Genomic DNA, 17261 nt, shown 5'->3' with positions numbered 1-17261 from the left:
TTGGAGAATATTTAGAGAAACAGATTTTCCTCTCTCGGATTTTGGCTGAAACATTAATAGTAATATTTATATACCTTTCCTAGAATCTTTGATTCTATCTTTAAGGAAGCATGAAATGTTTGAAATATTTTATCTAACACTTTTGTGTATGTGTGTGTAATTTCAAAAATTTTTAAAGATTTTTATTTATTTATTCATGAGACAGAGAGAGAGAGAAAGAGAGAGAGAGAGAGAAAGAGAGAGGCAGAGACACAGGCAGAGGGAGAAGCAGGCTCCATGCAGGGAGCCGGATGCGGGACTCAATCCCAACACTCCAGGATCATACCCTGGGCCAAAGGCAGGCTCTAAACCATTGAGCCACCCAGGAATCCCTTAATTTCAAATTTTATAATACCACCCAAAGTAGATGCTAAATGAGAAATGAGTACATGTTTACGATTGCATTATTTTATTTTAATAAAAACACATTTGTTTTAATGTTGGAAATATTGGAGGACATATTTTCAGTGCACAGTTTGATTAAAAGAGAAGCTATAGCCAATTCACTATAGTGATTATGGTTAGCTGGTGGTCTTAGGTGGTGGGTGTTACTTACCAAGAGAAATCAAATAGAGATCACTTTATTAAAATTGTATATTTTCTATTTTATATGGTCATCAATACCCATCAACTTTTCATAAGACTCAAATTTTCGATCATGATGCTTTCCTTATTTTGAATATCTTCCAACAAAGACCAAATGGAGATTTCAATAGTGCTGGCATTGAAAGGTCTCACAGAGGAGTGCCTTGGTGACTCAATGGGTCTAACCCTAACCTTTCAGCTCAGGTCAGGATCCCAGGGTCCTGGGATCCAGCCCTGCGTTGGGCTCCCTGCTCTGTGGAGAGCCTGCTTCTCCCTCTGCCTCCCTCTGCCTCTCCCTCTGCCTCCACTCCCTCTACTTATGCGCTCTCTCTCTCTCTCTCTCTGTCAAATGAATAAATACAATCTTTTAAAAAACCCAATATGATATCACAGAATTCTAAGTCGATTTCTTAAGCCCTTGGCCAGTAATGATTTGAATAATATTCTTTTTTTTATTTGAATAATATTCTATATGCTTTTCTTTTGCAATTTATTTTTTTGCAATTATCGCATTTTGATTCATGATGATTTCTCAATCACATCCTTAGTCCAGAGAAATTTGGTACCCATTTGTTGTTTTGTTCATTTGCATGAAAACTCTATGGCTTTTTCTTTTCTTTCTCCAAAGGCAGACGCTCAACCACTGAGCCACCCAGGTGTCCTTCAGGTCTTTAAATATAACTTACATCTCTATCTGAATGGCAAAGACAATTTTTAGTGTTTTACATTCACTCCTATTTTGAGTTGGTGTGATGTCTCAGGCATGTGCTCCCTCAATGAAATAAATACTCTTCCCTCTGATTACTTCTCTTACTGTTCTCAAATATGCCTTCTTCCCAAAAGTTTCACAGTTAGAATAGTGGTATTAATTTACTTCTAGATGTCTGAGAGATGTTTTCCCGTTTACGTATACTATGAGCAACCACTTGTATGCTAAATGCATTTTTACATAACCTGTTTTAGTAAAAAACACCAAGTGCTCACTTCAGCAGCACATATATTAAAATTGGAGTGATACACAGAAGATTAGCATGGCCCCTGCACAAGGATATACACAAATTCATGAAGTCTTCCATTTTTTTTTTGCACATTATCATCAAGAAAAATAACAACAAAAAACAATTCCATTCCCTTAAACTAACCATTACTATAAAAATATATGTGAGGATTAACAATTAGCAATTAGTAAAAGATTATGCTTTTCAAAATAGCCAGTGTGTTTGGTGACATTAATTTATAAAGTTCTCTATAAGACTTCATGAGCTTAGGGCGGCCTACATGATATTAAAATGGTTATTTATTTCAACTACTGATATGATCATGTAAGGTTTCAAAAATATGTACTATTCCTTTAAGGAAGATTGTTTTGGGGGGTCAATGAGGATTCAGGTAATTAAAAGGCAATATGAGTTAGATGGTTATTATTGCTAAAGGGCCATAGAAAAAAATCTTTTAAAAAATCATTGAAAGAGGTTTATCCCACCTACCGAAGGAATTTTTCACTTATGTGATATTTTAAGTAAGGCAATTAGTTCAGATTTTGTAAAGAAATTAGAAATGGAAAGAACAGAAATAAAAATTTGTTGAATTTATATTTTATAATAACTCTCGGAAAAAAGGTTAAAATAGAAGTTGAATTGGCTAAAAAAAATAGATTTTTCTGAAACTGCTGTCCCTTTGGTAATAACTTGTGGGTTATTTCTAGGGGGTAGAGTGGTTATATAATAAATCCATTAACTGTTGAATAATGAAATTATTAGATAATAAAAAATGTCAACTCTGTAAAAGATTTAGTTATTAGAAGTAAATTTGAAGACTATGGATAAAGGCATTTTGTTCTCACATGGAAATATTATGGTGCTATTTTTACTCTCTATATTTTATCTCAATATCAAACTGAATTTTTTTATTATATAGCAATCACTAAAAGCAATTTTAGCTGTCTAATAGATGATTTCAGGAAGGTCAAGTTAAAAAATGAAGACAGTTCTCCTTGAAGTGGTTTTATTGCAGAGAATTTTAAATCAAATTAGATTATTTAGGGTGGACGACAATAGAATGACATTCAATGCCATTCCCAGGTAACTTTCGAAGAGATTAGAATTCAACATTTTAGTCAACATAACAAATGCACTTTCGTTGGTTCTCTTGATCTAGGTATCCGTACGTTGAGCAACAAAAGTAACCGTTTATCTTCATTTTGAGTATATAAATGCCAAGACTTAGAAATACTCTATTTATAGTTTTAGTACAAGGTTGAATGCACTTATCACACTTCATTGGTTGCACATTTTATACTTAGAAAAAGTGTTAAGAGTCTTTTTTATTGATTCGCAGGCTAAGCAATTTCATTTTTTGTTTTCATACTTTGACCTACAACCCTAGGATCCATTAGGGCACTACAATAGCAAGGTGTAGACACATCGACTACAAAGAAATAGAACTAAAATGACACTGTCTCCAGCTAGGGATGCATTAAGAGACCTGAGAATTCAAACGTAGAAAAGGCAATTTTTTCCTGCTGGGAAGTGGAGTCCTCAAGAGAGCCATTTCAGACTGAAGAACATGATATGAAAATCAATAAAGGCCCTATTGTGCTACTGATGTGTCCGGGAAGTGTCATTTTATATCTTGCTAGTGGATATCTGAAGCAAGTTAGAGCTACTTTGCTCGTAGTAATTGGATGAATCCTCTTTCATCAGTGGTCTATTTTGCCGCTCAAAGTAAAAGTAAAATATACTGCGGGGTCCAGTTTGAAATGAGATATCATGAAAACGAATTAATATGGAAACCGTTAAGTCCTTTTGCAGACGTGAAAAAGAAATCAGTGATCAGTGATCACTTTCGAAAATCCTATAATTGACACATGAATTTAGACAGATAACTGTAAATACTGGGCCAATTGGCAGGAAACTGGTCAGGGAACCAGCATGTCAGCTGACGAGGGAGAGAGATTTAAAAGGCATCGTTGAGAATATCAGAATGATTTGCAGACACTAAATAGCTGATTGGAAGATTTAATTTGGTAAATGTGTACTGCATTAAAACTAGAAGGGGTTATGTGCTCGGAAATAATCTAGATATTACTTCCTGGAATTTTTATTGCTTGTGCTACTAAATATTATTTTTCCCCAGATCACCATAATAAAAAGTTTGAGAATGTTATGGTTTCCCCAAAAATCATTTGTCAATTGTCTCACTATTTCCCCCAAAGTATATTTATCCTATGGAAAAATCTTATTATTTTTTGTTTCTTTGATACTAGAAGATATTTGAAAGAGACTATGTCAGGTAAATTTGAGGTTTCTGTTTAGATCCTACACTTTTCATCCTTTTTCAAATTTGTTTTATTCCGCCAAGCATTTGTAATGGCTAAAACTCTTAAATTTGCATAGTATACTCAGAAATTTTAAAACTTCTCAGTTTGAATGTTTACTTAAATCGAATGAGCTTCGTTGTTTATTGGTTAGTGGAAAACTCTAGGAGTCAGAATTCATTAATTTATGTATTAGTTCAACAAGCAATTTGTGGCCGATAACTAGTCATAATGTAAAATAAAGAGCTTTTCATAAATGAATGAATAAATTGAACTGGCAATTAAGAAGCAATCATTTACATGTATGGAGTCATGTGTAATATACGGGCACCTATCAAATCAATGACCCGGGCCCGTGGGGGACTCAGTTAAGCATCCGCCTTCAGCTCAGGTCATGATCCTGGGGTCTGGGTCTGGGGATCCAGCCCCCATCCGGCTCCCTGCTCAGCCGGGAGTCTGCTTCTCCCCTTCCTCTCCCCCTCCTCAGAGTTCTCACTCGCTGATTCTCTCTCTCAAATTAATAATAATAATAACAACAATAATAATAATAATAATAAATCTTAGAAAACAGCAATTACCCCAAAGGCAAAAATGGTCACAATTAGGGGAAGTGGAAATAAAAGGCACCAAAGATGTTTTAATTGAGAGACAGATGAAATTAAGGATGCAAGTACCTTTTGCAAACAAAGGTGGTAATGACTGGGCATTACTGCCCTGCCTGAGTGGAAGAAGCAGCGGAAGGAATTCTGCACGAGCTCTCTTACTCTTGGGAGCCCTCACCTGCACATTTCAGCATCTGGAAATTCCACGGATCCCCCTACACCTGTAACATCTTTTATTAATTCCAGATATATATTCTTTCAAAAGAGCTTTTTAAAACAAAATGTTTTTTGAGAAGCCATGGGCTCATATTATGAAAAAAAATGTATTTTATCAATTCTAAGATGTACATTTTGTCTCATTTTGTTATCTGTGAAATTGGAATCCGTTCTACAATCAATGGCAATTTAGCACTATGTAATAGTCGAACTAGCAGTTTATTTATTTTTTTTTTGAATAGCAACACAAAATCATGATTCGACATAACTTAAACCACCTCGGGCTTGATATATGGAATCTGATTATATACAGGGCAATTAAAACCAGTGAACGGGGCAGCCCGGGGGGCTCAGCGGTTTAGCGCCGCCTTCGGCCCAGGGCCTGATCCTGGAGACCCAGGATCGAGTCCCACGTCGGGCTCCCTGCATGGAGCCTGCTTCTCCCTCTGCCCGTGTCTCTGCCTCTCTCTCTCTCCCTCTGTCTCATGAATAAATAAATAAATAAATAAATAAATAAATAAATAAATAAATCTTTTAAAAAAAGAATAGATAAATAAAAATCTTAAAAACAAACAAAAAAGTGAACAGCCATATTTACATTACACTATGGTTGAAATAGGAGTTATAACTTCTGAAAATAACAGGCAATCGAGTTTAGACTCCTGTATTGGTTCTATTACAAATTTCTTCCTCTTTTCCTCTTGCTGGTCCTGAATATTTTGTCTCCATTCCTTAAAATTATCAACATGGGAAAAATGGTTTTCCTGTATACGTGGTCCCCCATCCTCTCTATCCTCCACTGCTGATAGCTATATTTCTAAAATAAAAGTTTGAACATGCTATTTTCTTCATTAAAATTTCTCAATCCCTCTGTACCTTCAGGATAAATTTCCAGCTTGAAAAATGACGTGCAGCATCCATTATGATCAGAACCTCATTTTCCCGGTCTTTCATTTCTCTCCTTTCCATATCCACCCTTGTCTATCTTTACAAAATAATTTGCATGGGGCCCCTGGGTGGCTCAGCGGTTGAGCGCCTGCCTTCGGCTCAGGTCATGACCCCGGGGTCCCAGGATCGAGTCCCACATCGGGCTCCCCGCAGGGAAGCTGCTTCTTCCTCTTCCTGTGTCTCTGCCTCTCTCTCTGTGTCTCTCACGAATACATATATAAAATCTTTAATAATAATAATAATTAATAATAATAATAATTTGCATATCCTCATTTGTGAAACTTCCATGTGATTGTACATATTGTTTTCTTAATAGGTATACTCTCTTGCACAATTATTAAATATAGTATTAAGACCTTTCATAAATGAATAAGTAAATTGAATTGACAAATAGGGATTGGCCATTTATATGTATCAGAAACATCAATCTCATTACTTATGACATTTCTAAAAAGGTTGATTTCACTTGTGCAGATATTTTAAAAATCACACTTCAACTATTTTTTACTACTAAATGTATTTGTACATCTGTGTTCACACACACACACACACACACACACACACACAAAACCCCTCAGAGGGGACCTGGGTGGCGCAGCGGTTTGGCGCCTGCCTTTGGCCCAGGGTAGGATCCTGGAGTCCTGGGATCGAATCCCACATCGGGCTCCCGGTGCATGGAGCCTGCTTCTCCCTCTGCCTATGTCTCTGCCTCTCTTTCTCTGTGTGTGTGACTATCATAAATAAATAAAAATTTAAAAAAACCCTCAGAATGTTTTATTCTCTAACACCAAAAATGTACTTTATTCTGATCTCTACTGGGCAGCCCGCGGGGCTCAGTGGTTTAGTGTCACCTTCAATCCAGGGTGTGATCCAGGGGACCCGGAATCGAGTCCAACGTCAGGCTCCCTGCTTGAAGCCTGCTTCTTCCCTCTTCCTGTGTCTCTGCCTCTCCCTCTCTGTGTCTCATGAATAGATAAATAAAATCTTAAAAAAAAAAAAAAAACTAGCCAATGTTGCATTACCTGTTTATATCTGTTTTACGCACCAGTATGATTTTAGTGCTAGGTTTTGATGAGATGAATAAAATGTTTTACTTCAAGGTTCTTAATTTCTATTTCTCTGTCTTCCACTATACTATGAGCTCCAAACTAACAGGAGCCAAGTGTAATTTCTTTGCAGTTGTATTTCCGACTTCCAGGCAACTCTTCGATTGCCTGAATAAAACTATGTCTAGCTTTGGCACATTCTAAACCATCAGGCTGTTATTTAAGTAACAAACATATTCTGTAGCTGATAGTTTTAAGACATTAACAATTATTTGAAATGTGCTCATTGCTAGCAAGGAGAGTCCAGATTTTTGTTTAATCACTACTTAGTAAAAAAATATTTTAGGGATCCCTGGGTGGCGCAGCGGTTTGGCGCCTGCCTTTGGCCCAGGGCGCGATCCTGGAGACCCGGGATCGAATCCCACATCGGGCTCCCGGTGCATGGAGCCTGCTTCTCCCTCTGCCTATGTCTCTGCCTCTCTCTCTCTCTCTCTGTAACTATCATAAATAAATAAAATAAAATAATAAACCTTTAAAAAAATATTTTAAAAGAAATAAGTAAACTGATTTTGAATGAGAAAAATCAGATTTTCTTTTTATTATATGAAAATAATTTGTGAAACAGAATGATTAATACTGAGAAAAGTCTATCTTTCTTGTATTTGGATTTAACCCAGAGTTGTTTTATAGCTTCAGGAAATCCTATCACCAGATCTAAACTCTATTTCCTGTACCTTTGATTTGGGTCACCAATAAAATATACCTGTATCGACTACACTTGGATTTGTACTTTCGGGGTGATTCCACAGGTAGGTTATGAACCATTCGTATTCCACTAATAATGTGATCCAACAGTTACATGTTGAGCTACATATAATTTTACCAAAATTAATTTTAATTTTTATTATATAAAAAAGCCTTATGCATATGCATCTACATTTATATTTTTTAAATGTGAACTATAGATGTATTATGTTTGAATTAGTGAAGAGAGTGTTTCACAATATTTGTTACTAAAAACCAAAAAAAAAACAAAAAACAAAAAAAGATACTAGTTTCAGCACGTGAGATCTACCGAGCTAGACTTCGAAGTTGTAGGTGGCTTTGACAGCATAACAGTAAGAAATTCACATTGTAAATTAAATTTTGCTGGGTAGCTGTACTGAAATTTTAATTCTGGAACGGAGCTTCTCAGTAAAACCACACAGGTGTGAATAATAAGTATTCTCTAAAATCAAAAATGCCCTTTCAACTTAAGTAAGTTTTCTCCCATCCCTCTCCTATTTTTCTCCACCCCTCCTCCATTATTTGAACACCTGTTTATATATATACTAATCCCACATCATATTTTAATACAGACTTGTGTTTCATGGATATTAGTGGGGATTCTGTGAGTTTACATTAAAGCCCATTCCTCTGAAAACTTCTTGTGATTATTTCCAATATGGAAGTGTTTTAGTTTTATTAATTAGCTTCAGATTTCAAATACAAAACTCCTGGAAAGAGGATGTTTCTGTAATTGAAGTATAGTCGACACATAATATTACATTAGTTCAGGTGTACAACATAGTGGATCGACAAGTCCATGCGTTATGTTACGCTCAGCACGAGTGTAGCAGCCGTCTGTCACCGTACAAGGCTATCACAGTATCATTAATTATGTTTCCTATGCTGTCCCTTTTATCCCCAGGGCTTATTAATTCCGTAACTTGGAGCTTGTATCTTCCAGCCTTCTTCACCCTTTTTGCCCTGGCCTCCTCCCTGGCAACCATCAATTTGTCCTCTGTATTTAATGGGTCTCTTTCTGCCTTTTCTTTTTTTTTTTTTTTTAAATTTTTTTTTTTTTTTTTTTTTTTTTTTTTTAATTTATGATAGTCACAGAGAGAGAGAGAGAGGCAGAGACACAGGCAGAGGGAGAAGCAGGCTCCATGCACCGGGAGCCCGATGTGGGATTCGATCCCGGGTCTCCAGGATCGCGCCCTGGGCCAAAGGCAGGCGCCAAACCGCTGCGCCACCCAGGGATCCCTCTTTATGCATTTCTTCATCTGTTTTATTTTCCTTTTAGATTCCACATGAGTGAAATCATATGGTATTTGTCTTTCCCTTCCTGTCTTATTTCACTTAACATTATACCCATCTAGGTCCATCTATGTTGTTGCAAAGATCTCATCCTTGTTCAATGGCTAAGTAATAGAACACTTTTTAATCAAATGTTTAGGACGTTCTCTTTTGTCCACCTGCTATCTCATTTGGGTGAGAATTGCTTCTTTGTAAGTAGTTTTTGAAAGCAGGTTTTTGGGTTTGTTTGTTTTATTAAATACTTTCCCCTTTTGCACTTTGTGCTAGCATTATGGGGGCACTCAGTTCCTATCTACTACATTAGGAATTTTCTCTTTCCTTCTGTTTCTAGTTAAAATTTAGAGTTTTATGTTTTTCAAGGCAGCTGTGGCTTCTGACATACTCTGGCCCCTGCGTTTCATTTTCTTCTTTATGTTTGGTACCTTATAATTTTAGGTAACTTATTAGCCCACCTGTGGGAGTAAAATGTAAGTTTTAATTTACAACAGGTGTTTTTGCTGTTGTTGTTTGTTCTTTGTATAACGTCAAACTGGCTAAATTACCAATAACCCAGGGTCAACAGCTACATCTTCTACTCCAAAAGCCCTGTTTCACATGATTGGTGCAGATGTGTGCTATATTGACTCCATATTAGATAGACTTCTCTAGATCTGGCTTTCAGACATTACATGTGTTATTCTTCTGTCCATTTTAATAGATAACTCTGACCTTGAACTAGCCACATATTTTTGACTAATGAATATTTTATACTCACTATCTTTTTCTATAGCTTCAAATCTATATTTGAGATGTTTTCCAAAACAGCAAAATCTCAGGTGTTCTACTCTTGACTTTTCTTGACATTCCTGATGTTTTAAAAGCCAAGACTAATTTTGCTCAGGCTGGTTATTCATTTGACCAACTTTAGTGCTAAAAGGTGAGAAATTGACATTTTTTTAAAAAGTGGGCATATCTAGGAATATGGTTTCTTGTTTGTTTTGCCTTTTTTTTTTACCTCTCAAAAGATTAAATCATTACTGAATTTTTCAACTCACTATTGGATTCTCTGTGACAAAGGAAGGTTATGATTTCATTTGTTCTATAGACAGCAAAGACAATGTGTTTGAAGTGGAAGAAGTAGGTCTAAAATGTTGCAACCCAAAAGATGGAAGTTTTAAAAAACAACATAATAATTATGATAACAAACAGTTAAACAACTGATATTGTTCCACTTTCCATATATTAACAATTTAACTCTCAAAATAACCCTGTGAGGCAGACATATTATTATAACCACAGTTTTTAAATAAGGTGTGGCCCAGTGAGTTTCAGATGGTTCACCAATTGTCCCAGAGGTATTAAATTATGGCTTTGAGCACAAGTTTCAGAATCACTCTTATGTCTATTATAGTACATGAAAATGGTTACTTTTACCTATCTAAGACAAAAGACAAATTGAAGAAGGTGAGACATCAATTTGTAAAATTTGCCAATAAGCTGGACCTTAAAGAAAGGGTAATTGGGGGGCGCCTGGGTGGCTCAGATGGTTAAGTAGCTGCCTTCGGCTCAAGTCATGATCCTGGAGTCTCAAGATCAAGCCCTGAGTCGGAGTCCCTGCTCAGGGGGGCGTCTGCTTCTCCCTCTGTTCCTCCTCCAACCCTATTCATGCTCTCTCCCCCCCCTCTCTCTCACACACACACACACACACACACACACTTTTCTCTCTCAAATAAATAAATAAAATCTTAAAAAAAAAAAGAAAGGGTAGTCAGTGTGCTATAATGAAGAAAAAATAAACTAGGTCTCCACAAATAGCTAGATACAAATCCCAGACTTTATATTTGCCAACAATGCTGCTTTCTTGGACGATTTATTTAGTCTCATTGACCATGAATTTCATGTTCTATACAATGAATACAACTATAACAACTCTTCAGTCTCTTGTGAGGACTAAAGTTTAAGGAACAAGCCCTATACCATAAATGTTAATTTTTCTTTTAATTTTTGGCTTTTAAGTGTCACCAATAAATCAATATTTTTTAGATGAGGGAAGTTTTGGGGCAGATAGTAATTATATAAAGCTCAAAATAACCATTACATGATCTAGAGCACTAAGACTAGTCTAGATATTTAGAAAAATGTCCTACAGGAGACATTTCTGATACGACTCAATGTAATGTCGGTTTCCTGTTCAGTGCATCTTCACTTTCCTTCTGGAAAGCAATCTACCAATATGAATGCTTAAAAATTTTGTGTCTCTTTAGCAGAATAATTTCACATCTGGAAATCAAGCTGGAGGCAATGATCCTAAACATGCGTGGGAATTTGTGAAGTTCATTATCGTTTTAATGATAATAAGTAAACAACTTAAATATTGAATACAAGTAGACAAATTAAATAGATGATATTTTTTTAAAAAAAGAATAGATGATAATATTTAATATAATATGCGTGAAAACATTTCTGAAAGATTAGGTGTCTTGTTACTCTAAGTAACAATCTTTAACTTATGGGGGCATTGTTCTTAGAAGTGTAAAGAACTAAAAAAAATGAAAACACTAGAAAAGTCTGGAGGAAAAGGCAAATCTTGTTGGTGAGAATTAAAAAGACAAGTTGCAGGCACCTAGGTGGCTCAGGTCATGATCCCAGGGTCCTGAGAGCCTACTTCTCCCTCTGCCTGTGTCTGTGCCTCTCTCTCTCTCTCTCTCTCTCTCTTTGTGTGACTATCATAAACAAATAAAAATTTAAAAAAAAAGGAAAGTTGCTAAACTGGTGATCATATTTCTTCTGCTATTATTAATCTTCATATAGACTGATCTAAAGTGAATTGCTGTTGTTGCTCAGAGCCAGCAAACATCATTCCAATGCCTTTTGTCTATAGGACCATTACACCTACTTAGACTAAAACTTGTACTTGATAAAAAAAAATTAGGGCAGCCCCGGTGGCCCATCGGTTTAGCGCCACCTTTGGCCTGGGGTGTGAGCATGGAGATCTGTGATCCAATCCCACATCAGGCTCCCTGCATGGAGCCTGCTTTTCCCTCTGCCTGTGTCTCTGCCTCTCTGTCTCTGTCTGTCATGAATGGATGAATAAAATCTTAAAAAAAAAAAAAAGTATCAGTAGTTCATACTTCCCCTCATGAATGTGATTTTCCTGAATTAAAACACTATCTGTTTAGTTATAAAATCTAAGTTTGTTTTATTTACATGATATTTTATGATATTTTAATCCAATTTATGACTTTTTATCTACTCATAATATTAAGATGGTTTGACATTCATTTTGCTTTATTTTACTTGAAAAGTCTCTTTTGAAAAATTTTCCCTACTATACTGTTGTTGATACTATTTCTGGATTTTTCTCAGACCTTCAAAAACCCCTTGTCAGCTTACAGTATTCCAGAAGAGCAAAGTGCTGTGGGCTGCACATCTAAAATAAACTGGTTCTGTACTATTTCACAAAGCAATTACTATGACTTAGAGTTGCTCAGAATTAGCTCTGAAAGACTGTCTTGGCTTTATGTGCCCCTGACAGTTGTATACCGAAGATTTGCAGATTCTGGAAACATAAATAAGTTATTCAGTTGGGATTACAGGAGTGCCTATAATTAGACTCTGGAGAAGGACCTAGAACAGATTTGTTTTCCCTCATGTAACAAACATTGTAGTGATTGCAATGCATCCAGCATAATGCAATCCAAATGAGATACAAAGTTAAATGTATATGACATGTCTTAGATCTGTATTTGACAAGAAAAGAGAGGAACATATACACATATACACAACGAGAGGAAATATAATACTAATAATGACTATGAGAACTTTCCTTTCAGCTTGCTATTGCTTTCATTCTCTCTGTGACTCTCCTGAAAATATTTTCTAATCATTATGTTCATATTTATCACCCCTGTTCATTTTTCAATAAAAGTATAGTTATTACATATCCAGTTATGCCACCCTGAAGTAATACCAGGAGATGTTAAGGGCGTAAACTCCACTGTCCCACCAGTATTCATGAAATGATCATAATGATCATTAATACAATTAGGTACTAGTCAAACATATTGACAGAACAAAATATCCCCCAATAGAGAAGCATATGGAAAGAGAAGAAACATAATTTCTTTAGGCTTTTGTTTAGATGAAAGAAAAGAAAAAGCTGACACTAATTAAGAAGTAGAAACATCTTATTGAGTCTCTCAAAGAATTACAAAAGCAAGAGAACCAAGTTCTAGGTTAAATTTTTAGAAATAATGTACAAAATCTTGTATAGAAATTGCCTTAGGAAATTTTACTGCATTAGCCCCACCAAACATCAGAAAACAATATTTGTTGTCCATTAATGACACTTTTATGCTGAGAAATTGAGTTTGTAAACACAGAATTTCCTGAAAGTTAGATGCATTTGCTGTCAGATTCACATGCAAAAGGTTTCAAGTCTGTTCTTCCCTGGAAGTCTTGCATGAATGTATCATATAAATGGAGCCTGCATAATATGCTAACATTCTAACTGAAACAGAGTAGGGAAATATATATATATATATTTTTTTTTAATTCTGATTTCTACATTGAGAGTAGATCTAAACAAATTTGGTTTTAAAAAGTATGAGGGAAGAAAGAAAAGGAAAGTCTGGGGGGAAAGATGTAAATTTCCAAATTTCCAAATATGACTAGCGTGTTCAAAGGTTGCAAGACAGTTAGAAATCCTGTCTATCATAATATTATTTGGTTTTCTTTAAATCAAAATTATCAAATCCATCTTTTAAAGCCATTTATAAAGGATTACTCAATAATTTTAAAGAATAAAATAATCAAAATTCACTATATCTTTTTTTAATTAATTAAGACTACCTCCCTTGTGGTATAATACTTTGCTAGTTCTACCTCAATAGGTGACATTTTATTTAAATAATCCGAAATAAAAGTAGCTCTCAATGTTTTCTGAGTATTAAATAGTCTACTTAAATTTGTCCTGTCCTTATAGTTTGACATAGAGTGTTTCTGTTCATATCAAATACCAAGTTCAGGTAAATCTATGCAACATGAGAAATAATTAAAATTGAATAAAAATTATAATACTTGATATTTTAGGGATCTCTGGGTGGCGCAGCGGTTTGGCGCCTGCCTTTGGCCCCGGGGCGCGATCCTGGAGACCCGGGATCGAATCCCACATCGGGTTCCCGGTGCATGGAGCCTGCTTCTCCCTCTGCCTGTGTCTCTGCCTCTCTCTCTCTCTCTCTCTGTGACTATCATAAATAAATAAATAAATAAATAAATAAATAAATAAATAAATAAAAATACTTGATATTTTATAATTTATCTTTAGTACATCAACTTATTTGTGCATTTCATAAAGAAAGGAAAAAAGGATCCAAAAAACATCAGCTAATAAGACATTGGCCATATGAAATCCAAGCTTAAAATATTAATTAATGATTCAGAATATTTGCAAAAGAATTGTTTGTAGATTTATTCTAGGAAACAGGAAGAAGACCTAAAATATATCAAGTATTCAATAAAAGGGAATGTGAGAGAATCAAGTTTTTGATACTTGAGGTAGTCAAACTACAAAATTAAATTTAAAATAGTCATTTGATGGACTTTACAAATTAAGAAAAGTAAATGCTGATAACGCAAATTTAAAGAAAAAAATACTTTAACCATATTATATTGCTGAATTCCGGCTCTGTATAATGAAAGGCAAATTTGTGAAATAAATTCCAGAAATCAGAGAGTAAATGTGAATAAATATAACTAAAGAGATTAATTAATTAATTAATTATATACTCAATCTTTGATTCAGTCAACAAACTTAGATTGAGCATGTGTTGTTTGCCCTGAAACATTATAAGTATTTTGAATAAAAAACAAAATGGAAGATGCCAAATTCCCCTCCTGGTGGAGCTAACATTCCTGGAATAGACCAAAAAACTAAAAAAAAGAAGAAAGAAGAAAGGAAAGAAAGAAAGAAAGAAAGAAAGAAAGAAAGAAAGAAAGAAAGAAAGGAAGAAAGAAAGGAAGAAAGAAAGGAAAGAAAGAAGAAGAAAGAAAGAAAGAAAGAAAGAAAGAAAGAAAGAAAGAAAGAAAGAAAGAAAGAAAGAAAGAAAGAAAGAAAAGAAAGAAAGAAAGAAAGAAAGAAAGAAAGAAAGAAAGAAAGAAAGAAAAAGAAAGAAGAAAGAAAGAGTATGAATCATGTTAAGATCTGTGGAAAGTGCATTCCAAGCTTCTGCATTATGTTCTATATCTGCTATGTTCAGTGGTTATAATACATTTAAGCAATTAGGTTTAACATGATTGTCTCCAAAATTAATCAATACCACTCTTCTACTCCCGGCAAATAAATGAATGATACTTTACCTCTACTATTATTTTATATTTTAGTTTCGCATCGTTCCACCCTTCGGAAAACCTCGTTTTAAAGTCTCATTAAATTTTCATATAAATTTGCTAACATTTTAAGCATCTACTTGCTTTTTCATTCATCTTGCACTTTTTTTGGACAACTATACTGTAACTTAGTACAATAGATTTTTGAATGGGAGCTTTATGTGGGACTCACTTGTGGATTTATTTCCCATGCAGTAGAGTGACTTCTTTGTTCAGCCTTTTTAACTACACCAAAGTCTGCCTAATGAAATAATTTCAATTAGCCATTTTCTTTCAGAGCTAATTCAGAGAATGACATTGGGGAGTATGATCTAGATAAGGGCTCATTGAACCAGTTTATGTTAATTCTTAAGAATATGGCTGGCCTTTGGATAGCCACTTGAGAGGCAAGGGAGACTGAAGTTCTTAGAAGAAGGTGCAGTAATACACAATCCATGGTATAGATGCCTCTACAACTGGAGAGAATAAAATCAAAAGTCAAAGTGAGACTAAAATATGTTCTAAATAGAAATGCAAATACATAGCAAAATCATCAAGTATGTATAGGTTCTTAGACACAGTCATACTACTTACAAAAATTAAGAGATTAAGTAGAGACATTAAATTTGTTATTTTTTAGCAGTGAGTATATAAAACTTTCTGCGTATCTAAAAATACAGCAACAATCTTTAAATTTTAAATTTTTAAATATTGCTTTTAGGGAATATTTTGTTGCCACCAAAATCATCTTACAGAAAATGTTTTAAGGAGTATATATATATATATATATAATGTATATATATATGTGTGTATATATATGTGCTATGGAGAGTATATATGTTTTAAGGAGTACTCCTTAAACATATACTCCTTAAAACATATATACTCTCCATATATGGAGAGAGAGAGAATATATATAAATATAATATATATAATATATATAGTAAATTATAATAGACTACAAAATATGGCCAACAGAATAATAACATCCTTGTAAATGAACAAAATAATTTCCAAGGTGAGTCATGAAAAGTAGTGATAACATTTAACAAAATGTTAACGATAACCAATTTTGGCAGCTAGCATATTGCTAATTTTTTTTCTTTTATTTCTTTTATTTTTTTTTCACTTTTTTATTTGCTATGTTTATGATATTGGATACAATCATTAATTAGGAAACAGAGTCCAAAGCAAAGCAAAACAAAACAAAACAAAAAAACAACAATTTAAATCTTTAATTATTTACACAAAATTCCCCTGCTCTTCTTTTTGATAAGGGAGAGCAGGGTACAGGCAGGGAGGAAGAAGACTGAGTTTTGAAATTTAACATTTTCTGTGTAACGTCTGAAATAATGAACTAATGGAATTCTGTCGCCGTGAGATGCATGGCTCTTCTCTCCAGTTCAGGGAAGGGAAGGAAGAAAGCTCCCCCCACCCCGCCCCTGGCTGCACAGTCACACACGCAAGATGAATATGACCAGACCTTCCAGTGGGAAAAGTAGGTCCAATCAATTCTATTTATACCTCGGTATTTATTTATTTATTTACTCATGAGAGACAGAGAGAGAGAGGCAGAGACCCAGGCAGAGGGAGAAGCAGGTTCCCCGCAGGGAGCCCGACGCAGGACTTGATCCCAAGACCCCGGGGTCAGGCCCTGAGCCGAAAGCGATGCTAAGCAGCTGAGCCTCCCGGGTGCCCCTATGTCTCTGTAGTTAAAAACCAGGACAGACACTCTAGAAACAAATAAAACCTCTTTAATTATATCAGAACAATGTACCTTAATAAAAATATAATCTCCTGAAATAAAATATTCCTTAATCCTAAATAGGAGAAGTGGATTGTCTTATGAGGGACTGAGTGCTAATGTATCATCCACAGTTTCCATGCTAAGCAGAACCTAATTTCAATCATGAACATATGTTTGAAGGAATCCTTACTGTTTCAAGAGAATGGCCCTTACTGCCTCATTCTCTGGTGAGATAATAGCATAGTTCATTTTCCAGTCGGGTATAATCTTTTGCTTTCAAGCAGATATGGCATAAATGACTTTCAACCTGAAAACCTGGCTAAAAACCTATTTCATGA

At 35.0% G+C, this 17261-nt stretch overlaps 1 non-coding gene across 1 annotated transcript; it reads left to right on the top strand.

Moving 5' to 3' along the window:
* The first annotated feature begins 1600 nt into the window (after nt 1-1600).
* On the top strand, nt 1601-1706 carry LOC129521114 (U6 spliceosomal RNA). The gene has a single exon (XR_008666764.1). It is a non-coding gene; the product is annotated as a U6 spliceosomal RNA (small nuclear RNA).
* The last annotated feature ends 15555 nt before the right edge of the window (nt 1707-17261 follow it).

The sequence above is a fragment of the Nyctereutes procyonoides genome, unplaced genomic scaffold (assembly GCF_905146905.1).
Source record: "Nyctereutes procyonoides isolate TBG_1078 unplaced genomic scaffold, NYPRO_anot_genome, whole genome shotgun sequence".
Lineage (NCBI taxonomy): Eukaryota > Metazoa > Chordata > Mammalia > Carnivora > Canidae > Nyctereutes > Nyctereutes procyonoides.
This window is presented reverse-complemented; position numbering and strand designations above follow the sequence as displayed.